The sequence below is a fragment of the Oncorhynchus gorbuscha genome, linkage group LG02 (assembly GCF_021184085.1).
Source record: "Oncorhynchus gorbuscha isolate QuinsamMale2020 ecotype Even-year linkage group LG02, OgorEven_v1.0, whole genome shotgun sequence".
Lineage (NCBI taxonomy): Eukaryota > Metazoa > Chordata > Actinopteri > Salmoniformes > Salmonidae > Oncorhynchus > Oncorhynchus gorbuscha.
This window is the reverse complement of record NC_060174.1, coordinates 39554497-39579858: the sequence shown is the minus strand read 5'-3', so window position 1 is coordinate 39579858 and position 25362 is coordinate 39554497.

The following is a 25362-nucleotide window of genomic DNA, read 5'->3' as shown; positions in this document are numbered from 1 at the left end:
CAATTTCTGTGAAGACGACCAAGTCCTTCTGCTGAAACAGCAGATGATTGAGGATCCCTCCCTCCAAGTTTATAAGCCAAACGGCACCCTGAAAGTCTTGGGTTTAGGTAATCATTTAGAATGCCCATCATGACACGACTGCATTTTAACATAACAAACATTCCCCATTCCTAATAAATATGTTTCTGTGGACTTTCAGTGGTGTATTTGGTCAATATTTCACTGCAAAGTATATATAGGTCACAGGCTGGGACAAGGGGTGAAATCATCAGACACAATATGTCATGTGGAATATCTCGTATTTTTGGGGGTTTGAACAGACACTCTTGCGCTGGTTTTATGGACACATACTGGACTCTACCTACAGACTCACACATAATACAGTGACTGTTATGCAGGTGAATGAGGACCCAAAAGCGACTTGGCGAAAACAGAGTTTTTAATCCAGTAACGATACTTAACAAAACAAAAGGCATAATACTACTCGTAAAGACGAGAACAGACTGGAGACTTGATCAAGAACTGCAGGTTGCCTCGGGAAGGCACTTGAACCTAGCAGACTCAGACACCTGCTCACCACGCAGCATCTGAGGGAAACACGACACGACAGGGCAAAACATAGACACAGCACGGTGAATATAGACAAGGATCCGACAGGGCAGGAACGGAAAACAAGGAGAGAAATAGGGACTCTAATCAGGGAAAAGGATCGGGAACAGGTGTGGGAAGACTAAATGATTGATTAGGGGAATAGGAACAGCTGGGAGCAGGAACGGAACGATAGAGAGAAGAGAGAGCGAGAGAGTGAGAGAGGGAGGGGGAGAGAGAGGGATAGAAAGAGGGAAAGAACCTAATAAGACCAGCAGAGGGAAACGAATAGAAGGGGAAGCACAGGGACAAGACATGATAATCAATGACAAAACATGACAGTGACACTCCAACACACACACAATAGACACGCTCACACAAACAAAACAAATATATGCACACACATTTTGACGCCACACACACACTCACACACAGCCAAACTTTCAAGTCAAGTCAAGTCAAATTTTATTTGTCACATACACATGGTTAGCAGATGTTAATGCGAGTGTAGCGAAATGCTTGTGCTTCTAGTTCCGACAATGCAGTGATAACCAACAAGTAATCTAACTAACAATTCCAAAACTACTGTCTTATACACAGTGTAAGGGGATAAGGAACATGTACATAAGGATATATGAATGAGTGATGGTACAGAGCAGCATACAGTAGATGGTATCGAGTACAGTATATACATATGAGATGAGTGTGTAGACAAAGTAAACAAAGTGGCATAGTTAAAGTGGCTAGTGATACATGTGTTACATAAGGATGCAGTCGATGATGTAGAGTACAGTATATACATATGCATATGAGATGAATAATGTAGGGTAAGTAACATTATATAAGGTAGCATTGTTTAAAGTGGCTAGTGATATATTTACATCATTTCCCATCAATTCCCATTATTAAAATGGCTGGAGTTGGGTCAGTGTCAATGACAGTGTGTTGGCAGCAGCCACTCAATGTTAGTGGTGGCTGTTTAACAGTCTCATCTCCCGTCTGGATTACTGCAACTCGCTGTTGGCTGGGCTCCCTGCCTGTGCCATTAAACCCCTTCAACTCATCCAGAACGCCGCAGCCCGTCTGGTGTTCAACCTTCCCAAGTTCTCTCACGTCACCCCGCTCCTCCGTTCACTCCACTGGCTTCCAGTTGAAGCTCGCATCCGCTACAAGACCATAGTGCTTGCCTACGGAGCTGTGAGGGGAACGGCACCTCAGTACCTCCAGGCTCTGATCAGGCCCTACACCCAAACAAGGGCACTGCGTTCATCCACCTCTGGCCTGCTCGCCTCCCTACCACTGAGGAAGTACAGCTCCCGCTCAGCCCAGTCAAAACTGTTCGCTGCCCTGGCCCCCCCAATGGTGGAACAAACTCCCTCACGACGCCAGGACAGCGGAGTCAATCACCACCTTCCGGAGACACCTGAAACCCCACCTCTTTAAGGAATACCTAGGATAGGTTAAGTAATCCCTCTCACCCCACCCCCCCCTAAGTTTTAGATGCACTATTGTTAAGTGACTGTCCCACTGGATGTCATAAGGTGAATGCACCAATTTGTAAGTCGCTCTGGATAAGAGCGTCTGCTAAATGACTTAAATGTAAATGTAAATGATGGCCTTGAGATAGAAGCTGTTTTTCAGTCTCTCGGTCCCAGCTTTGATGCACCTGTACTGACCTCGCCTTCTGGATGATAGCGGGGTGAACAGGCAGTGGTTCGGGTGGTTGATGTCCTTGATGATCTTTATGGCCTTCCTGTAACAACGGGTGGTGTAGGTGTCCTGGAGGGCAGGTAGTTTGCCCCCGGTGATGCGTTGTGCAGTCCTCACTACCCTCTGGAGAGCCTTACGGTTGAGGGCGGAGCAGTTGCCGTACCAGGCGGTGATACAGCCCGCCAGGATGCTCTCGATTGTGCATCTGTAGAAGTTTGTGAGTGCTTTTGGTGACAAGCCGAATATCTTCAGCCTCCTGAGGTTGAATAGGCGCTGCTGCGCCTTCTTCACGACGCTGTCAGTGTGAGTGGACCAATTCAGTTTGTCTGTGATGTGTATGCCGAGGAACTTAAAACTAGCTACCCTCTCCACTACTGTTCCATCGATGTGGATAGGGGGTGTTCCCTCTGCTGTTTCCTGAAGTCCACAATCATCTCCTTAGTTTTGTTGACGTTGAGTGTGAGGTTATTTTCCTGACACCACACTCCGAGGGCCCTCACCTCCTCCCTGTAGACCGTCTCGTCGTTGTTGGTAATCAAGCCTACCACTGTTGTGTCGTCCGCAAACTTGATGATTGAGTTGGAGGCGTGCGTGGCCACGCAGTCGTGGGTGAACAGGGAGTACAGGAGAGGGCTCAGAACGCACCCTTGTGGGGCCCCCGTGTTGAGGATCAGCGGGGAGGAGATGTTGTTGCCTACCCTCACCACCTGGGGGCGGCCCGTCAGGAAGTCCAGTACCCAGTTGCACAGGGCGGGGTCGAGACCCAGGGTCTCGAGCTTGATGACGAGCTTGGAGGGTACTATGGTGTTGAATGCCGAGCTGTAGTCGATGAACAGCATTCTCACATAGGTATTCCTCTTGTCCAGGTGGGTTAGGGCAGTGTGCAGTGTGGTTGAGATTGCATCGTCTGTGGACCTATTTGGGCGGTAAGCAAATTGGAGTGGGTCTAGGGTGTCAGGTAGGGTGGAGGTGATATGGTCCTTGACTAGTCTCTCAAAGCACTTCATGATGACGGAAGTGAGTGCTACGGGGCGGTAGTCGTTTAGCTCAGTTACCTTAGCTTTCTTGGGAACAGGAACAATGGTGGCCCTCTTGAAGCATGTGGGAACAGCAGACTGGTATAGGGATTGATTGAATATGTCCGTAAACACACCGGCCAGCTGGTCTGCGCATGCTCTGAGGGCGCGGCTGGGGATGCCGTCTGGGCCTGCAGCCTTGCGAGGGTTAACACGTTTAAATGTCTTACTCACCTCGGCTGCAGTGAAGGAGAGACTGCATGTTTCCGTTGCAGGCCGTGTCAGTGGCACTGTATTGTCCTCAAAGCGGGCAAAAAAAGTTATTTAGTCTGCCTGGGAGCAAGACATCCTGGTCCGTGACTGGGCTGGATTTCATCTTGTAGTCCGTGATTGACTGTAGACCCTGCCACACTCTTCACATTCACTGCTGTTACTCTGTTTATTATCTAACCTGATTACCTAGTCACTTTTACCCCTACAGTGGCTTGCGAAAGTATTCACCCCCCATTAAAATGGATGTTTTGGGAGTTTGTATCATTTGATTTACACAACATGCCAGTTTAAGCTAAAGAGACAGTGGCTTGCGAAAGTATTCACACCGCCTGGCAATTTTCTTATTTTGTTGCCTTACAACCTGAAATTGAAATAGATTTTTGGGGGGTTTGTATCATTTGATTTACACAATATGTCTACCACTTTGAAGATGCCATTTATTTTCTATTGTGAAACTAACAAGAAATAAGACAAAAATACAGCAAACTTGAGCGTGCATAACTATTCACCAACCCAAAGTCAATACATTGTAGAGCCACCTTTTGCAGCAATTACAGCTGCAAGTCTCTTGGGGTAGGTCTCTATAATCTTGGCACATCTAGCCACTGGGATATTTGCCCATTCTTCAAGGCAAAACCACTCCAGCTCCTTCAAGTTAGATGGGTTTTGTATGTTTATGGGGTGTGTCTAGTCTAGGCGATTATGTAAGTCTATGGTTGCCTAGATTGGTTCTCAATTAGAGGCAGGTGTTTATCGTTGTCTCTGATTGGGAACCATATTTAGGCAGCCATGTTCTTTGGGTATTTTGTGGGGGGTTGTCTTCTTTCTGTCTATGCACCAGATAGGACTGTTTCGGTTTTAACATTTGTTATTTTGTAGTGTTCTCGTTTATCGTCTATATTAAACATCTTGAACACTACCCACGCTGCATTTTGGTCCTCCTCTCCTTCAACTGAAGAAAAACGTTACAGGCCCACTGGTGTTGTGATGAGATAAATAAAAGTTGAAATAAGTCATTCTCTCTGCTATTATTCTGACATTTCACATTCTTAAAATAAAGTGGTGATCCTAACTGACCTAAGACAGGGAATTGTTTCTAGGATGAAATGTCAGGAATTGTGAAAAACTGAGTTTAAATGTATTTGGCTAAGGTGTATGTGAACTTCCGACTTCAACTGTACATTAATGTTTGATGAACGATCAGATCTTTTGATACCTGACACAAATGGTCCTCACAGCCTTCCCACAACAGCTATTGCATATTGGTTCAACGTAATTTAACTGATTCAGCCAATGTGTTGTTTCATTATCAGACTACCATTATCATATTGAATACAAGGAAGGATACAGCTAGCAACCACACATGGAATGGAAATCAATGGACGAGCGTTGAAATCAATCTATGAATGCTTTTCATTGTTTCCCACATTGCAGTTTGGCCCATTAGTGTTCCCCGAGAGTGCCCTGGCCTCACATGTTGTGTCCAGTCTACAGTGATGGAAGAGCTCTAGTATGAAGTTTTGTTTTCCTAGTGACCAAGCAACAACAGGTAATCCTAAGGGATCTCAACATAATGAATCTCATTGATTTGTTCCAGGAGGTTAGCAAAAAGGTTTGTGGTGGAAAAACCACTCAGAAGGCAGTGCAATCTCAATATACAAAATCTTTATTTGAACAGAATACTGTAAAGCTTTATTACAAGCATGCATTATTTTTTTCTCGCAGACATTTATACAAGACCTGGGGAGAGGTGCGGGGGGGTGTCACAAGCCACCTGGATGAGTCAATTACTTCTGCTTATCTCTTGATAGTAGCCTCCTAGGCAGTAGACCAACCATAAAACACCTAGGACATGTTCCACTCTTCCACAATCCCTCCTTTTATGCTATTTCAGCATAACTAGTCCTGTTACTGGAGCTCTGTTGGTGCCCAGGGTTTCAGACTTTCTTGTCTGGGGGAAAGTTCAGTCTTTAGATTGTTCTGTCCTTCCTCTTCCAGAGGGGGAGTGGAGAGGACAGATAGGAAAACAGTATTGCTCACACTGGGGGAAAATCCTTTGAACACAAAGGCACCAACAAGTTACCAACCGAAGAACAGTTACATAACAGAATAACACAAAGGAACTGATTTTTGGAGCATTGATAAGCGCACCATTTTCCCAGGAGAAAATGCTATCCCAGAATCATTCAGCCACAATTGCTGATACAACCAATTTTCCTGACTTAGTTTCCTCCACAATCTTAGAAAAGAATGTTCTTTCTAGAACCTAAAAGGGTTCGTTAGCTGTCCCCATAGTGGAACTCTTTGCATAACTGTTTTTGGTTCCATGTAGAACCCTTACCACAGAGAGTTCTACGTGGAACCCAAAAGATGTCTACCTGCAACCAAAAATGGTTATCCAATGGGGACAGCCAAAGAACCCTATTGGAACCCTTTTTTTCTAAAAGTGTACGATCAATTTGTCAGCCGCCATCACCCTATCACCCTATACTATGAAACAAAGATAAGTTATATAAAGAATGATAGTAAAATGCTTTGGAGCACCTTAAATGAAATTGTGGGCAAAAAGAAAAACTCAGCTCCATCATTGAATCAGATGGCTCGTTCCTCACAAAACCCACTGATATTGCGAATTACTTTATTTTTTTTTTTAAACAAATGACTCATGATTGGCTGAGAAATTGATTTACAAGATTGTGGAGGCTGTTTAGTGTGGCTTTTGACATTATCGATCATATTCTGCTGCTGGAAAAACATATATGTTTTGGCTTTACACCCCCTGCTATATTGTGAATAAAGAGATACCTGTCTAACAGAACACAGAGGGTGTTCTTAAATTGAAGCCTCTCCAACATAATCCAGGTAGAATCAGGAATTCCCCAACACTAAAGCTCAAGTAAATCTTGTAATGAATAATGTGGATTATGAGCAAGTTGAGGTGTCTAAACTTCTTGGAGTAACCCTGGATTGTAAAATGTTATTGTCAAAACATGTTAATACAACAGTAGCTAAGATGGGGAGAAGTCGGTCTATAATAAAGCACTGCTCTGCCTTCTTGAATGCACTATCAACAAGGCAGGTCCTATAGGCCCTAGTTTTGTCGCACCTGGAATAGTGTTCAGTCGTGTGGTCAGGTAAGTCCCACAAAGAGGGACTTTGCAATAGGCTCAGAACAGGGCAGCACGGCTGGCCCATGGATGTACACAGAGAGCTACACAGAGAGAATTGGGGTGACTGGTAGCCTAGAGGTTAGAGCATTGGGCCAGTAACCGAAAGGTTGCTGGAATGAATCCCAGAGCTGACAAGGTAAAAATCTGCCGTTCTGCCCTTGAACAAGGCAGTTAAACCCACTGTTCGCCGGTAGGCTGTCATTGTAAATGAAAATTTGTTCTTAACTGACTTGCCTAGTTGAATAATGGTAAAATATATAAGAAATATAACAATATGCATGCCAATCTCGCCTGGCTCAAATTGAAGGTGAGATTGAGGTATTGAGATGTTCAGACACCCAGAAGAGAGATGTTCAGACACCCACAAGACAGCTCGGACACCCACAAGACATGCCACCAAACATCTCTTCACTGCCCCCAAGTCCAGAACAGACAATGGGTGGGGCATAGTACTACATAGAGCATGGACAACATGAAACTCTATTCCACATCATGTAACTCATCAAGCAGAAAAATTTGATTACAAAATTGATAAAAACAGCAGGGACTGTGAAGAGACACAAACACAAACAGATACTGTACATGCATACACACACACGATAACATGCGCACTTGTCACGCCCTGACCATAGAGAGCTGTTTGTTCTCTGTTGGTTGGGGTGTGATAGTGACTACGGTGGGTCATCTAGGTGATTAATAGTTTATGTTGGGCTGGTATGGTTCCTAATCAGAGACAGCTGTTAATCGTTATCTCTGAGTGGGAATCATATTTATGTAGCAATTTTCCTCATTGTGCTTTGTGGAATCTTGTCTACAGATAGTTGCCTGTGTGCACACCAGTAGCTTCACGTTTCGCTTGTGCTTGTTTGTTTTGTTTTGTTTTGTTTGGTGAGTTTTGGTTAATTATAAAAATGTGGAACTCTACGCATGCTGCTACTTGGTCCAATCATTTCAACGATCGTGACAGCACTATACACTCACGTACACATGGATTTTGTGTTGTAGATATGTGGTAGTAGAGGAGTAGCCTGAGGGCACACACTTAATGTGTTGTGAATGTATTGTGAGAATTTTAAAATTGTATAACTGCCTTAATTTCGCCTGTCCCCCAGTAACAGGAATGCTCTTGCATCCAAGCAAATATCAGATGGAACTGGGCAGGAGTGAGTGCCATTTCATAGGATTCCAATTGTCGAGTTTCCACAATAGGATTAATTTCCCATAGAACCCAAGGCCGACACTCGAGGCTGCCAAACCCAAATATTTTCACTGAAATGGTCACATGGAATCTGTCAAGGATGGAAATGGATGGATTGACCCTTTCACTTGCCTCCATTTACTTCACACATTGCTTGAGACTGACTGTGCCAGTGGTTGCTTTCCTAAATGAGAGCAAGCGATGTTCAAATGAAATGCAAGATGACATCAAAGACAAAACAAGCCATTCAGAACAACCCCACAATTTGATTTCCAAGTTTGGACCCACACTCAGAACAAAATCACCACCGACTAAAGACCTAGCATCTAGTTTCCCAGAAAAGCATTTCAGTAATTTTGTTGTGAGCACATGTTTTTAAACGGAATTAATCCTAAGCCTGGGGGCACTGAAATACTCATTTCTGAAAAAGTGTGAAAAGCAAACAATTCAATTATGCAGGAGTAATAATTACATTACGTCTAAGTCTAGCCACCTTCCTGTTGTGGCAAACTTGTGTACTTAATTAATTCCTCAATTTCCACACCAGTGTAAAGCAAATTTGGGGTGCCTTTCTTTAATTAGCTAGCCATCGAGCGCAAGGACACTGTGTTTCAGTTGGACACCTAATGAAATTCAATAATAATAGAACAGAGTTAGCACTGTAGTACAGCTTCTCATCTAAACAAATTACAATTAGAGGATCATGTGAGGAACGGACCCTTTCATCAAAGCTTGTGTTGAGACCAATGAGGAGGTCGAGAGAGAGAAAAGCACCCTTGGGGCATGTTCAGCCCTCTCTTCTTTTTGTGTTGGCGGGCTACCTCCCCCCACTAGGTGCTTCCGGACAAGAAGTGAGGCCTTGCACTTCACTGGGCTCTCCTGAGAGGAACAATTAAAGGATGATTTGTCTGGCTGTGTGACGCCAATATCAAAATGCATATATTAACTAAGGGACTTATTCAGCTGGAGTAAAGAGATGCTCTAGAGGTACTCTTCTACATTGATAGCATGAATAAAACATGTTATTGTACCCTCTTAGACCCATAAAAGATAATCAAACATAGTTCCATATATTCTATCCATTTCACATCCTCTTAATTGTACCAGGTTAAGCTATAGCATTGATTCAGTTCCGAGAGAGAGAGAGAGAGAGAGAGAGAGAGAGAGAGAGAGAGAGAGAGAGAGAGAGAGAGAGAGAGAGAGAGAGAGAGAGAGAGAGAGAGAGAGAGAGAGAGGCAATATATTGGGTCTGGGAACCCACAACACAATAAAAACTCATACAAAACCATAGTTACACATCAATTAAAAACACAGCACCAAATCCTCATCCACAGTAACTAAACACAACAGACTCTGAATACCCCATATACTCAGAAACAGATAAATATTGTTAACCAGTCTGTAATAGGCAAACTCAACCCTCAGTCTCGCTGCCAACATTCCCTCCAGCATTCCCACCACATCCACAGACCCCTGTCCCCGACAACTGACCAGTTTCGGGACTTCCATATTGCTAATTTAGCTACCCCTAACACAAAATTAAGCAAAATAATTACACCCCTTCGACTAAACCTGTACTTTAGCCCTAATATAAACAGTCAGGAAGAGAAAACCTCTCCCAAAGCTGAGAACCAAGTAGTGATCAGGTCAATCATCCCAACCAACCTGGGACACTGTAAAAACAGATGTGCCAGAGTTTCAGACTCAGCACGGAATGAACACCCCTCCCCAACCTTCGGATCCAGGTGTACCAGATGCATATTGGTGGCTATGGCTCCGTGTATTATCCTCTATTGGAGGTCAGCTGTCCTCTTTTCAATAGGCAGTTTGTATAAAGACCGCCAACAGCCTTTTGGGGATGCACCTGGACCAAACACACCCGCCCACCTCATTGATTTTACCCCTTCCAGGGAAGAGGCATGGGACACTTTTGCACAGATTTTGTACAGGGCCTTCTTTACCACCTCCTTGAACTCCTCCAGCTCCGGGGAATCGAATAAAAGCAGCATCCCCACATCCTCCTCGAATGACCCCGCCGCAGCACTAACAATCAATGCAAGGAACACATATTCCAGACCCTCCGTCCACTGATCAGAATTGGAAGTGTCAGTCACATACTGCAGATGATGTACTGGCAAGGAATCACAGACCTCAGTGACAACCTTCCTCAGTAGGCAAGATGATCGGATCCCACACTTTCTCCTAGCTCCTCTAACGATCTGCTCCTGCTCCGCATCAGATGACCCAGCTAACAAGCATGAACATAGACTGACTGAACCCACATCCGGTTCTAGCTGGTGGCATGCCGGCCTTACGGGACTTGACAAGAACTCTCCAAGCCTGCATAACAGACTCAAAAAATCAGGCCAGACAAATCACCCCCTCCAGCTTTAAGAGGAAAATGTGCTTGTCTAAGCCCGCTCTCCTCATCAATGTGTAGGCTGTGTCGACCCAGCTAGAACCGTCACTGTACAACCGTCTCTGGGCTGCTTGAAGCCGGAAAGCCATGATCCTGGAAGAAATGTCCACCAGGCCTTGCCCGCCCTCGTGCAGTGGCAGGTACAGGGCTGCAGCTTTAATCCAGTGTTGTCCAGACCAGAAGAAATTGACAAGGGTCCTCTGAAGCTCTTGTATCAGACCCCCTGGTGGCTGTAAAATCATTAGTCTGTGCCACAGGGTAGAGGCAGGAAGATTATTAGCTACCAGTACCCTTCCCCTATAAGACAGCTGGGGTAGCACCCATTTCCACCTTGACAGTCTGGCACACAGTTTCTATAATATAATATAACTGCCCTGAAATTGGGAATCCCTGCCTGATGCCCCTTTTGACAGGGATGGGGCAACTCAAACCACCCCCCCACCTTCTCCATACATGAGGCCCCAGCATACAGTAAACTCATCCAAGACAAAAAAACATCCCCAAACCCAAAGGCATTCATTGTTTTGAACAAGTACTGGTGGTCCACACGATCAAAGGCCTTCTCCTGATCCAAAGAAAGTAAACCCACATTTACATCAGGCGGTTTACAAATGTCTAAATGATCTCTTATTAGAAACAAGTTATCAACTATAGAGCAGTCAGGTACACAGTCCTTGTGGACCAACAGCCCCAGATACTCTTTCAACATGTTTGAAAGACATTTAGATACAATGTTATATTCTGCGCACAGCAATGCAACAGGTTGCCAATTTTTTATAAGAGCCCAATCCCCTTTTTTTGGCAACAATGTAAGCACTGCACGTTGACAGGATACAGGAAGAGAACCCTCATGAAAAGATTCACAAACCACTTCATAAAAATCCTCCCCAATAGACCCACTAAAGTGCTTTTAAAACTCAGATGGTAAACCATCGATGCCAGGAGCTCGGCCTGTTGAGAGCTGCATAACTGCAGTGGACAGCTCCTGCAGAGTAATGTCAGAGTCCAAAGTAACTCTCTGCTCAGGGCCCAATTGATGAAGTCCATGTAACAACTTTTCAGTACACAGAGAATCACAATCCTTCGCCTTAGAGGGCAGAGTAAAAATCCACGGCATGTTGACATATTTCACTGTCATCTGTGGTCACCTTCCCATTAGGGAGATGAAGTGTCGACTGTCCTAGGTTTTTTTTTTTTATTGCTCGGAGCATCCATATCCTTGAGGGTAGCAAAACGAGACCTAATCAAGGCATCCTTCACTCTTTCATGTAAAAACTACCGTTTCGACCGTTCCTTTTCGGCCAGAGGGGTTTGTGATTTCTTACAGTCTGGGAATTGAAAGACAGGTTATACTCACGAACACCACTGCCTGGCTGTTCTTCAGTGGGCTCACCGTCAGTTCATGTCTCTTGTCCTGTAAGTTCATAACTAGTCCAGGGTCATTCTGAGTGAACAACTTACATTTAAGTCTTTTAGCAGACGCTCTTATCCAGAGCGACTTACATTTCTTATTTGCCAAGATAATCTATCCACCAAACAGGGTGGTATATCAAGAAGCTGATTCAACAGCACAATCATTACAAAGATGCATCTTGTGCTGGGGACAGTAAGATAGTGTTTTAAAATGTGCGGTTTTGACAAAACGCAATGCCACAGCGAACAATTGGCACGCTGATTGCAGTAATGTCCATCAGAGCTGTAGCCAGAGAATTGAATGTTAATTTCCCTACCATAAGCCTCCAACATCATTTTAGAGAAATTGGCAGTATGTCCAATCACAGGCCACAATCAACAGCCTGATCAACTCTATGCGAAGGAAATGTGACGCGCTGCGCGAGGCAAATGGTGGTCACACCAGATAGTGACTGGTTTTGTGATCCACGCCACTACTTTAAACGGGGATCACCTCTTTTCACCTGCATGACAGTTTGCTGACAAATGGTGGTCACACCAGATAGTGACTGGTTTTGTGATCCACGCCTCTACTTTAAAAAAAAACTTCAATTCAATAGATGTGATGTCCTGTTCAAGGGCCCTGATAGTCTCTTTAACTTCAATACGAGACATGTGTCAAGGATAGCTAGGAGTGGTGTGTGTGGAGTCAGGCGCAGAGAGCAATGCTTCCAATGAATACGTTTATTAAGCTGGGTCGAGCCAACAAACAGGCAAAATGACCAATAAACAAGTATGTCCCCAAAACCAGGGAAAATAACAGACAGCAAAATACGTAAGCAAAACTATTTCACCACTGACAGTGGGAATAAGCCCGCACAAAAGCAGGCAGGCCCTGGAAGTTTAAATAGGCCATAATTAACAACAAATAAGTAACAGGTGAAAACAATCAAGACAAAACTAACAGAAAAGAAAACGGAATTGGTGGCAGCTAGTAGACCGGTGACGACGACCGCCGAGTGCCGCCCGAACAGGGAGAGGAGCCACCGTCGGTGGAAGTCGTGACAACAGGGCAGTATACTGTTGACAAAACAATCGTATTTGGGCCTTCCCAACTTCCCACCATTGTCTCAAGGACTCAAAATTCCCTTTTGTAACCCTCCATTTTCCTAAAACAACAAAAAACCTTTCACAAAACATTTCACAAAACATGGCATCATGTAACAACTTAACATTAAAATACCACCTACGTGGATAGGACAAGTGAATATCAACAGTAACAATATGGTGATCAGAGAAACGTACAGGAGTAATATCACACCTTACAAACCTTCTACAGTAGTGCTCAGATACATACAACCTGTCTAGCCTTGCTGCACTGATACGACCTTCATTAACTTTTAGCCATGTGTACTGCCTAACCTTTGCATTCCTTACTCTCCACACATCAGAAAGCTCAAACTCAATTAATAGACCAGACAGGCAAGTGGCTGACCGCAGATGAGGTTCTTCAACAGTGCGGTCAACTGTACAATTCCAGTCCCCCCTAAAAACCATACACCCCTCTTGGTCACACTGTCTTAAGGTTTCCTTTATTTGATCAAATACAGCAATACTCTCTGTACCCTCATTAGGAGCATAACATTTCAAAAAAACAAATTAAAAACCCATAACATCCACCTTGAACAATAAAACCCGTCACTTGACAATCTCTGTTGTAGATACCACAGTCACCCCTAAACCTGAGGAAAACAAGATTGCCACCCCAGCACTGAAATTAGTACCATGACTGAGTATATGCTGCCCCTTCCCCCACATACCCCAGTCAACCTCATTAGCCTCATCACTATGTGTCTCCTGTAGAAAAACTACATTAAGCCTTTTCTGTTCAATTACTTCTTATAATCAAGCCCACTTATTCCTGTCCCTTCCCCCATTAATATTGAGATAACCTACCCTTAGTACTTCCATATAGAAAAGATAAAGGAAAAGCAGAAGACACCACAGAGAAAGCAAAGAGATAAAAGACACCATATGAGGCATGGTCATCATCATGGTTTTAATTTTCTCTTAACCTGACCACTTTTCCCACTACCTTTTGCTGCTGTGACAAGCAGTAACAAATTTCCTCAAGTGAAAACGCTTCTTCTCACTCAACCCCACCGTCTTCTGTAACATCACAGCTGACCTCACAAATTTATCAACGTCAAAATAATCTGCCAATTTGACAATTTCCCCAAAATCTGATCCAGGAACCCATTTACCTCCTCTAGATTGTAAATTGAGTCGTCACTAGCTGCTATCTTATCAATAGAGATATCCATATCCTTCTCCTGATCCTCCTCAACTGAGGCCACAGACCCCTGACTCCCTTCTACCACATCCCTCTCAACAATCCCCACATGCAGCCCATCACTAGTACCAGACATCTCCTCCACTACCTGGGCGACTAGCCCCACCTGAACCCCCTCCTGTACCTCATTACTTATAGTGGGCATCTCCTCCACTACCTGGGAGTCTAGCTCCACATGAAACCCCTCCTGTACCCCAGCACTCGTACTGGGCACCTCATCACCGGTCTGAGGAAATGGCCCCTCAGATCGATCCTTACCTTCTACAACAATATTTTTCTGCTGCAATTAATTTCCCTCTGGTACAAGTTGCAACTTGTTCCTCAGCAACAGGTGCTTGTGGCTGCTTTACCTCTGTCGGGTCACCTCTCCCTACATCAGCGGGCCCAGGCATTACGAGGACCACCTGCGCCCCTCCCTCTGCCTTCTGCCATTTCGGGCAAGCATGTCGCCTATGGCCAACGTTCCCACACTCAAAACACTGTTGACTACCTGTACCAGCATAAGCCATATACAGTCTGTTGTCATACTTGACTTTAAACCATAACTCCAAAGTCCGCTCCGGTGAGTCCAAAAACATAAACAGCTGTCACCGAAACGACAACCTGTTTCAAAGCCGGATGTTTGCAACCCAAAGGGACAATCTTAATTGAAATTGCGACCTTCCCAAACCACAATAACTCACGCTCCAATAGCTCATAGGGAATAAACGGCGGTACATTCGAAATCATTACCCTTGTTGACGTAGAAAAAAGTGCCGTAACTTGAATAAACATTCCTTTAAGAAGCACGCCATGCTCAACCATACGATCAACAAAGCGCTGTTCTTTAATCATGCAGAGGAAGAAAAAAAAGATAGCACCAAGAAAAGGAAATGTAAAAGAAAAACCAAGATATCTAATTCCACACAACACTCGCACTCACACAATTCCCAACATGCAGAGAGAGAGAGAAAAATCACTCAGTAGGAACAGTGGGCATGAGCAGGGAGATCAGGCTGATGCGGCTCGACTGCAGCCTAAAATTGTCAAGTGACCCTCGAGGCGGGTCAGTCCCAATTCACAGATGGCAAATTGTGCGGAAGGCATTGATTAATGGGGAAGACAAAACTCGTTATAGCCTACGGTGTCATCCTCCTCTTGCCTCCTCCCCTCTTCCATCACCCCCTCACCCTCATCACTGCAATCAGGCCAGCGGCTAAAATAACAATTGAACAATTGATCTCACCCCACAATGAATGGCTCCTCCCCAGTGTAATTTGTGAACAGGCATCAGCTCTAATGTGATAGACGGAGGGAAGATGAGAAAGAGCCTTTCTCTCACAGACAGCACTGAAATGAATTATGGTAATATTGTGCAATAATTTGTTATCAAATAGTGTTTAGTTGGCATAGGTGCATTCAGAAACAAATCTATGTTGACAGATGGGCTGTGTGGACAGCGAGGCAAGATACAGAGGTACACAGAAAAACACAACCTTTTGATACAGGTCACCAAAGTGACCGCAAGCCTCAAAACCTTCATGCCATTGGCAATTTAGAGGTGTTAATGAGAGAAACAAAAACAGATTACTAATGAGAGAAAGCATTATTCTGGTTGAATATTATTATTACCAAATAGCACACTATAATCAAGAATGTAATATAACTTATTTCACACATGGATGAACAGTATATATAGTGGGGAGAACAAGTATTTGATACACTGCCGATTTAGCAGGTTTTCCTACTTACAAAGCATGTAGAGGTCTGTAATTTTTATCATAGGTACACTTCAACTGTGAGAGATGGAATCTAAAACAAGAATACAGAAAATCACATTGTATGATTTTTAAGTAATTCATTTGCATTTTATTGCATGACATTGTCATGTTTTGTCATATATTGTCATGTCCTGTCCCTGTGCTTCCTCTTCTATTTGTTTCCCCCTGCTGGTCTTATTAGGTTCTTTCCCTCTTTCTATCCCTCTCTCTCCCCCTCCCTCTCTCTCTCTCTCTCTCTCTCTCTATCGTTCCGTTCCTGCTCCCAGCTGTTCCTCATTCTCCTAACTACCTCATTTACTCTTTCACACCTGTCCCCTATTTTGCCCTCTGATTAGAGTCCCTATTTCTCCCTCTGTTTCTGCGTCTGTCCTTGTCGGATCCTTGTTTGATGTTTGCTGTGCTGTGTTCTTGTTCCGTCGTGTTTTTGCCTTCTTCAGATGCTGCGTGTGAGCAGGTGTCTATATCAGCTACGGCCTGCGCCTTCCCGAAGCGACCTGCAGTCTGTGGTCGCATCTCCTGTTGTTCCCCTCTACTGACTAGAGGGTTGCAGTTTTCCTGTTTGGACTTTAGTATCCAGGATTATCGTTTTGTTAAAGACTGGAATAAACTCTGTTTCTGTTAAGTCGCTTTTGGGTCCTCATTCACCTGCATAACAGACATAAGTATTTGATACATCAGAAAAGCAGAACTTAATATTTGGTTCAGAAACCTTTGTTTGCAATTACAGAGATCATACGTTTCCTGTAGTTCTTGACCAGGTTTGCACACACTGCAGCAGGGATTTTGGCCCACTCCTCCATACAGACCTTCTCCAGATCCTTCAGGTTTCGGGGCTGTCGCTGGGCAATACGGACTTTCAGCTCCCTCCAAAGATTTTCAATTGGATTCAGGTCTGGAGACTGGCTAGGCCACTCCAGGACCTTGAGATGCTTCTTACGGAGCCACTCCTTAGTTGCCCTTGCTGTGTGTTTTGGGTCGTTGTCATGCTGGAAGACCCAGCCACGACCCATCTTCAATGCTCTTACTGAGGGAAGGAGGTTGTTGGCCAAGATCTCGCGAAACATGGCCCCATCCATCCTCCGCTGAATACGGTGCAGTCTTCCTGTCCCCTTTGCAGAAAAGTTTTCCCAAAGAATGAGGTTTCCACCTCCATGCTTCATGGTTGAGATGATGTTCTTGGGGTTGTACTCATCCTTCTTCTTCCTCCAAACACGGCGAGTTGAGTTTAGACCAAAAAGCTCTATTTTTGTCTCATCAGACCACATGACCTTCTCCCATTCCTCCTCTGGATCATCCAGATGGTCATTGGCAAACCTCAGACGGGCCTGGACATGCGCTCGCTTGAGAAGGGGGACCTTGCGGGCACTGCAGGATTTTAATCCATGGCGGCATAGTGTGTTCCTAATGGTTTTCTTTGAGACTGTGGTTCCAGCTCTCTTCAGGTCATTGACCAGGTCCTGCAGGGTAGTTATGGGCTAATCTCTCACCTTCCTCATGATCATTGATGCCCATGAGGTGAGATCTTGTATAGAGCCCCAGACCGAGGATGATTGACCGTCATCTTGAACTTCTTCCATTTTCGAATAATTGCGCCAACAGTTGTTGCCTTCTCACCAAGCTGCTTGCCTATTGTCCTGTAGCCCATCCCAGCCTTGTGCAGGTCTACAATTTTAACCCTGATGTCCTTACACAGCTCACTTGTCTTGGCCATTGTGGAGAGGTTGGAGTCTGTTTGACTGAGTATGTGGACAGGTTTCTTTTATACAGGTAACGAGTTGAGAACAGGAGGGCTTCTTCAAAGAAAAATTAACAGGTCTGTGAGAGCTGGAATTCCTATTGGTTGGTAGGTGATGAAATACTTATGTCATGCAATAAAATGGAAATGAATTACTTAAACATCATGCAATGTGATTTTCTGGATTTTTGTTTTAGATTCCGTCTCTCACAGTTGAAGTGTACCTATGATAAAAATTACAGACCTCTACATGCTTTGTAAGTAGGAAACACTGCCGATTTTGCAGGTTATCAAATACTTGTTCTCCCCACTGTAGTTGCATCAAAGGTAGAGGAAAAGAAGGGAAAGGAAATATATATAAGGTACCAGTCAAAAGTTTGGACACCCTACTCATTCAAGGGCTTTTCTTTATTTTTTATATTTTGTACATTGTTGAGTAATACATGCAAACTATTAAACAACACATATGGAAACATGTAGTAACCCCAAAAAAGTGTTAAACAAAGGAAAAGCAGCCAACAAGTGCTTAGCATATGTGGGAATACCTTCAAGACTGTTGGAAAAGCATTCCAGGTGAAACTGGTTGAGAGAATGCCAAGCGTGTGTAAAGCTGTCACTACACGATTGCATGTGTGTTATTTCATAGTTTTGATGTCTTCACTATTATTCTATAATATAGAAAATAGTACAAATAAAGAAAAACCCTGGAATGAGTAGGTGTGTCCAAATGTTTGACTGCTCCTGTATATATACAGTGCATTCGGAAAGTATTCAGATGCTCCTGATGAGCTGGTCGCTGACAGGCTGGTCCTGGGGCTGGCTGCTGATGGGTTGGTCCTAGGTCGGGCTGACAGTCAATCTCATCCTCTTCTTCCAACTCACTATCAGTCTTCGAATTGACATAGACATGATCCTCATATTCAGAAAATTCTCCATCTTCCACACTAGCTTCTCTCTCTCAAAAAGAAACGCTAAGGCCCTCTGAGAAGAGATTAGTTTTGTCATACTGATTGATTGTGGTAAGGAGCCAGACATGCAAAGGTATTTATTTGCTGTGTCTCTCCCCCAATTTGCACCTGGCTGGGGTAGAGTGTGGGAAAACACAGAATTTACAGAAAATACAGAATTTTTTACAATGAAATAATGCTTCGTAATAACATTGTGCAGGTTCCTGCATGACATTGTGTCATTCAACACACTTCAAAGAATGAGAGAAAAGCGGCAGCCAGGGAGGAAGAAGACAGAGTGAAGGCACACAGCAAACCTTTTCATTTTTACTTGTTTTCACCAACACATACTGTACACTTTTCCACATTTGTATTATCCTCCGTCCAGTGGACCCCAACACTACATATGTAATATAAATGTGTAGTGGGTGCACAGTGTGCACTCAATTAAGATGAGCCAATGCCAATGAGTCTCAGGATGAGAAAACATTCATTGTATTATTTTTCTTTTTAGTAAATATTGAAAATGGGTCCCACAGACACGAACACAACAGAATGGTTAAGGTGCCTTTTAGCCAATTCCAAGGGGCTGTCATGTGCCTTTTACTGAGGAGTGCCCAGCTTCCATCTGGGGGCACTACCATAAATGCCTGACTGGTGGAGTGCTGCAGAGATGGTGTTCCTTCTGGAAGGTTCTCTCATCTCCACAGAGAAACTCTTGAGCTCTGTCAGTGACCATGGGGTTCTTGGTCACCTCCCTGACCAAGGCCCTTCTCCCCCGATTGCTCAGTTTGGCCGGGTGGCTAGAGTCTTGTTGGTTCCAAACTTCTTCCTTTCAAGAATGATGGAGGCCACTAGGTTCTTGGGGACCTTCAATGCTGCAGAAATGTTTTGGTACCTGTCGTGGAAATGTCCTCTATTTACCAAATCATGGGAGCAAACCACACACACACGTCAGAGTTAGTTATAAAAGTCCATCCTTAATTATATGAGCTCTATCACAATCCTGTGACTCTCAGATAAATTCAGTGTCTCTCAGTGAATTCTCTGAGAGCCCCCTTACAATGCAACTGAGTTTCTTTTAATAGCAAAGACACACATAGTCAGACAGCATAGACATAATTCATCGTTCAGCTTTGTCTCCTTTCCCAAACCCCAGAACCATAAACCAAATCCTCCATATCAACAGGCATATATAAAATTGTCATTTAGATACAACCCACTCAACATACAACCTCCTGGACAAACTCACGGAGAAGAGGGTGAGGCTATAGGTAAAGATAAAAGCAACATTAGAGGGAGCATAGAATGATTCCAGACACTGCAAACCCTCCTTTCCCCACTGGGAAAGGTAGGGAGTATAAGATATGTTTACACATGATGACACTTTGACCTCTCCCCTCTCTGTGGCCCATGCAACTTAGTTTTGACATAGAACAGATAACTGCAACCTCGCCACAGTATTATCAAAAATACCATTCTGATGAGAATTAACTTACACACATTTGATGAATATTAAACATCTTACATATGTTACCAACAAATTCTGATCCTTCCACGACATACCCTTCCCCAGATCTGTGCCTCGACACAATCCTGTCTCGGAGCTCTATGGACAATTCCTTCGACCTCGTGGCTTGGTTTTTGCCCTGACATGCACTGTCAACTGTGGGAACTTGTAGAGAGAGTTGTTTGCCTTTCCAATACATGTCCAATCCATTGAATTTACCACAGGTGGACTCCAATCAAGTTGTAGAAACATCTCAAGGATAATTAATGGAAACAGGATGCACCTGACCTCAATTTCTAGTCTCATAACAAAGGGTCAAAATATTATTATGTAAATAAGGTATTTCAATCTTTTTTTTATTATAATAACCTACTTTTGCTTTGTCATCGTGGTTATTGTGTGTAGATGTAAAATAAAATATTTAACCTATTATAGAATAAGGCTGTAAGGTAACAAAATGTGGAAAAATGTAAGGGGTCTGAATACTTTCCCGAATTCAGTGTTTATATACAGAGAGAGAAAAAGGGAGAGAGAGAGGCAGGCAGGCACTGAGGTGTCGCAGAGGAGAAAGCTTCCTCCATTATCAGTGAGGTTCGACAGTCAGATTGTGGGTTTAATCTGGGTGGAGCAGTGGACATGTTTTACAGAGATGGTTAAATCTCAACCGAAGATTGTGATGAAGGGAAAGGGTGAGAAATAAGTAAGCAATGCACTGGGATAGATTCCATTCAATATTAATCTAATCTCAATTTCCAATAACTCCTGCCTCATCTGTCCATCATCTACCGCCTGACAGTTGCTCAGGCTGGAAAAATCATTTTCAGGAGAATGAGCAACGCTCCCTACATCAACGTGTGGCGATATCAAATTACCTCGAATGACTTGTGAAGGCATTGTAGTGGAGACAATATTGGCTAAATTTCCATTTCTGTCCAGCGCTCCCACACTTCCAGGCAACAGATGACATATGGCATAGCACCTGTCACTAGCCTTCCATGTTAGTGTGGAGGGACAGGGACAAAAGAGGAGGCTTTCAAAGGGGAAATGACAGAGGGTGACGGAGAACATGGCTATCCATCATTGGTCTCGAAAACCAGACCCAAGGCAACAGTCACTAGGATCTGGTTTCAATTATGGATTTTTTTTGGCAACTTGGCAAAAAAACTGTTCCGTGTGGGTCCTCTTCAGACGAACAACACTGCCAAAACATCACAAGTGTGGGCTTAAATGCAGGGCTTAAAATGCAGGCGGGAACTGTGCTCATAAAAAAAATCATCCCCTCGGAAACCACCTCCTTCATCTCCACTACTTCATGTGTTTTATATTGAGCTGCATATCCACTACCCCACCATCCATAATTCAAATTTCTCACTACTTCCTTATCGTCCTCCTCCTCAATCCCTGCACTATCGTCCTCGTCTCTCCCAACCATGCAACATTTTATAATGCTAATGTTTACCAATTTAAATGTGCTGCAACACGCTGGTTTCAGTGCTTTTCTCTGTTATTTTGAGATGAGCTAAAGCTGCAGCAAGATGGGATAAATGGTCTACAATGCTGATGTTTCTGGAGTGATATTTGGCTGTGTGCAGGCTAGCATAAGGGACGATAAGTGGCTAGCCACTATGAGGTTTGTTTTGAGAAACAGAATATTATTGACCTAAAAGGTTACAGTTGCTGTGTTAGCCCAGTCTCCAGGTTATCCAGCTTCAGTGATACATAGTCCACAAATAATGATTAAAGAAGCAATTAACCTTCTTTAGACTAGTTGAGTATCTGGAGCAATTAGTGGGTTCAATTAGTCTCAAAATGACCAGAAACAAAGCACTTTCTTCTGAAACTCGCCAGTCTATTCTTGTTCTGAGAAATGAAGGCTATTCCATGCGAGAAATTGCCAAGAACTCTAACCAGAATAGAAAGAGGAGTGGGAGGCTCAGGTGCACAACTGAGCAAGAGGACAAGTACATTAGAGTTAGTTAGAGAAACAGACGCCCCACAAGTCCTCACCTGATAGCTTCATTAAATAGTACCCTCAAAACACCAGTCTCAGTGAAGAGAAACGTCACCAGTGACGAGGAGACTCCGGGATAATGGCCTTCTAGGCAGAGTTGCAAAGGAAAAAACATATCTCAGACTGGCCAATAAAAATAAAAGATTAAGGTGGGCAAAATAATTCAGACACTGGACAGAGCAACTCTGCCTATAAGGCCAGCATTCCGGAGTCGCCTCTTCATTGTTGATGTTGAGATGGGTGTTTTGTGGGTACTAAATCTGTCACTTAAAGCTAGATATATCTGTTGGCCCCTCTATGGAAAGATGAGACCCTGCTCTATGATCCACACAAGAGTCTAGGAACTCCTCTGAAGTCGATACAGCCTCTTCTGACAACAGTCTGTAGCGTCCAAACAATATGACCCATCTGTGTAAAGGTGAGACTCTCACGAACACGTACATGAAGGTCCCCTGAAACCAGTCGGAAACATTTATGTGACCCACCACCTGGATTCGGTCTTGTGTAGCAAAATGTTTAATTGTGTTTTGGACATTGGATAAATGTATACTGCAGTTGAAGAACATTGGGAAAGTCCTTCTGCTTTGAATGTTGATAAACTAATAACCCCACTGTTGAAAAATGGCCAGTGAATGTTTTGGTACACCTACTGGATAGCTATTATTTGTCTACAACCATTCAGCATCATTCACATCCTCTTAAGCCCTAGCCCCACCCATTTCTATGGATTTTTTTTTAACCTTTATTTTTTAACCAGGCAAGTCAGTTAAAGAACAAATTCTTATTTTCAATGATAGCATAGGAACAACTGCCTGTTCGGGGGTGACAGATTTGTACCTTGTCAGCTCAGGGATTTGAACTTGCAAACTTTTGCTTACTAGTCTAACGCTCTAACCACTAGGCTACCCTGCCACCCCAATTCACAGTGTAGAAAAAAGTAGTAGTAAAAATACACTTTATTTATTTTGTCCTTGGCCTATATCCTAATCTGACTTTGGTGCAGGTCATGTTGTTCTTTACCATCGCTGGTAAACACACACTATATCAAATGCAATCTATGTTTATTTTTCAGATGCACAGGATACAGAAGGTGTAAACGATAAAGTGAAATGCATACTTGCAAGTGGAGTCTTTTTACCATAATCCCAACTCTAATGCCACGTTCAAAACAACTGGGAACTAGGAAAAATAACGAACTCCGACTGACAAAATAGATTTGAACGGTCATCCAACTCGGAATTCCAACTTGGGAACTCTGGCCTCTTTCTAGAGCTCCAACTTTCCAACCTGAAGATCACTGACATCGTGATTTGACCTCATATTTTTATGAGTTCCCAGTTGTTTTGAACCCATCAATACCACCATGCATGAATCTGTAGGTAGCTAAAGCAACTAGGTTCTATTTTAGCTAGCCAGCTAACAATAGGCTATACCTAGCAATGCAAATGGCTTTCTGAGGTACAAATAATATTACTACACAGATAATACATGTAATGTTAGTTAGTGAGCCAGCCAGCTAACGTTAGCTAGCGAGCTAATAGCACACTTTAGCTTACAATGAAAATTACTTTCTGACAAAATTAGAAACTTATAATGTATTAAAATATAGCTAGACTCTTACCCGTATACATGAAAGAAAGTTTCTCCCTGTCTGTCATGGATGCCATTGTTACCCTTAGTTTGAAGATGTAATCCGGAGACAGGTGCTTTATACAATTGCTTTCTTTCTGTGTTCTCTTTTTGTACTCTCTCCGCATCTGGCAATCATATCTCTGCTTCCACCGGGCATTCCACTGATTTCAAAACTCGGTCAACTTCTTCTGTGACAACGACACCATTTCTTCCCCACCATTGTCATCAGAAGACTACAATGTCTTGTTCAATGAAAACGTTTTTACCTAAATCAGGGATTTCTTCATCGTCTGATTAATTTTCAGAGTCAGAGAGGGTCAGCATGAAAGTAGTCCACAGCAACGTTTTTGCACTGAGCTTTGTCGATAGCATTTATTTACTTCAGGGCAGCAATGTTGAGAGCAGTAGTAAAACCTTTTTAGTTCTTCATGATATCTTTCAAAAAAGCCACAGTAGAAAGGATTATCCACACATACTGATAAACTCATGTTACAGACAGAAGCATGCTACATAGAAAACCAATCTGAACTCATCTCTCAGCAAGTCCAGCCCATCCATTATCTCACCCAATCATGGCTAGCGAGAAGGTTCCTGTATTTCTCCGTTGCTAACCCAACTACGCTCATAATTTAACAAGTGTGTTCGTATTTACAGATGGCATACAAGTTTTTTATTAAGGTCGATGAATGTTCAAGAAGACATTTCTGCCAGAAAAACTAAGATTCAAATGCCTGTCCTGTAAAGTAGTGATGTGGAAATATGTCTAGTTTCTTGAAATGGGTCACATATGGAAACACTTTAGTGACAAAAATAAGAGATTAAATACAGTACATGTAAAAAAAATGTTTCCTGATCGTTCTTATATCTCTCTGATAAAGGTTAGACACTTACTATAAGAACAAACTTCTTTCAGATTTTTTGAGGGGGGACTATCTGATGTTCAATGTAGTGAATATTGTGGATAATATATTGTTTTCACTATATATTTTACCTCTTGGGGATGTCATTCGAAAACATAATGTTAACTTTCACTGCTATGCGGATGACACACAGCTGTACATTTCAATGAAACATGGTGAAGCCCCAAAATTGCCCTCGCTAGAACCCTGTGTTTCAGACACAAGGAAGTGGATGGCTGCAAGCTTTCTACTTTTAAACTCGGACAAAACAGAGATATTTGTTCTAGGTCCCAAGAAACAAAGAGATCTTCTGTTGAATCTGACAATTAATCTTAATGGTTGTACAGTCGTCTCAAATAAAACTGTGAAGGACCTGTGTTACTCTGGACCCTGATCTCTCTTTTGACGAACATATCAAGACTGTTTCAAGGACAGCTTTTTTCCATCTACGTAACATTGCAAAAATCAGAAACTTTCTGTCCAAAAAATGATGCAGAAAAATGTATCCATGCTTTTGTTACTTCTAGGTTCGACTACTGCAATGTTCTACTTTCCGTCTACCCGGATAAAGCACTAAATAAACTTCAGTTAGTGCTAAATACGGCTGCTAGGATCCTGACTAGAACCGAAAAAAATGTATCATATTACTCCAGTGCTAGCCTCCCTACACTGGCTTCCTGTCAAGGCAAGGGCTGATTTCAAGGTTGTACTGCTAACCTACAAAGCATTACATGGGCTTGCTCCTTCCT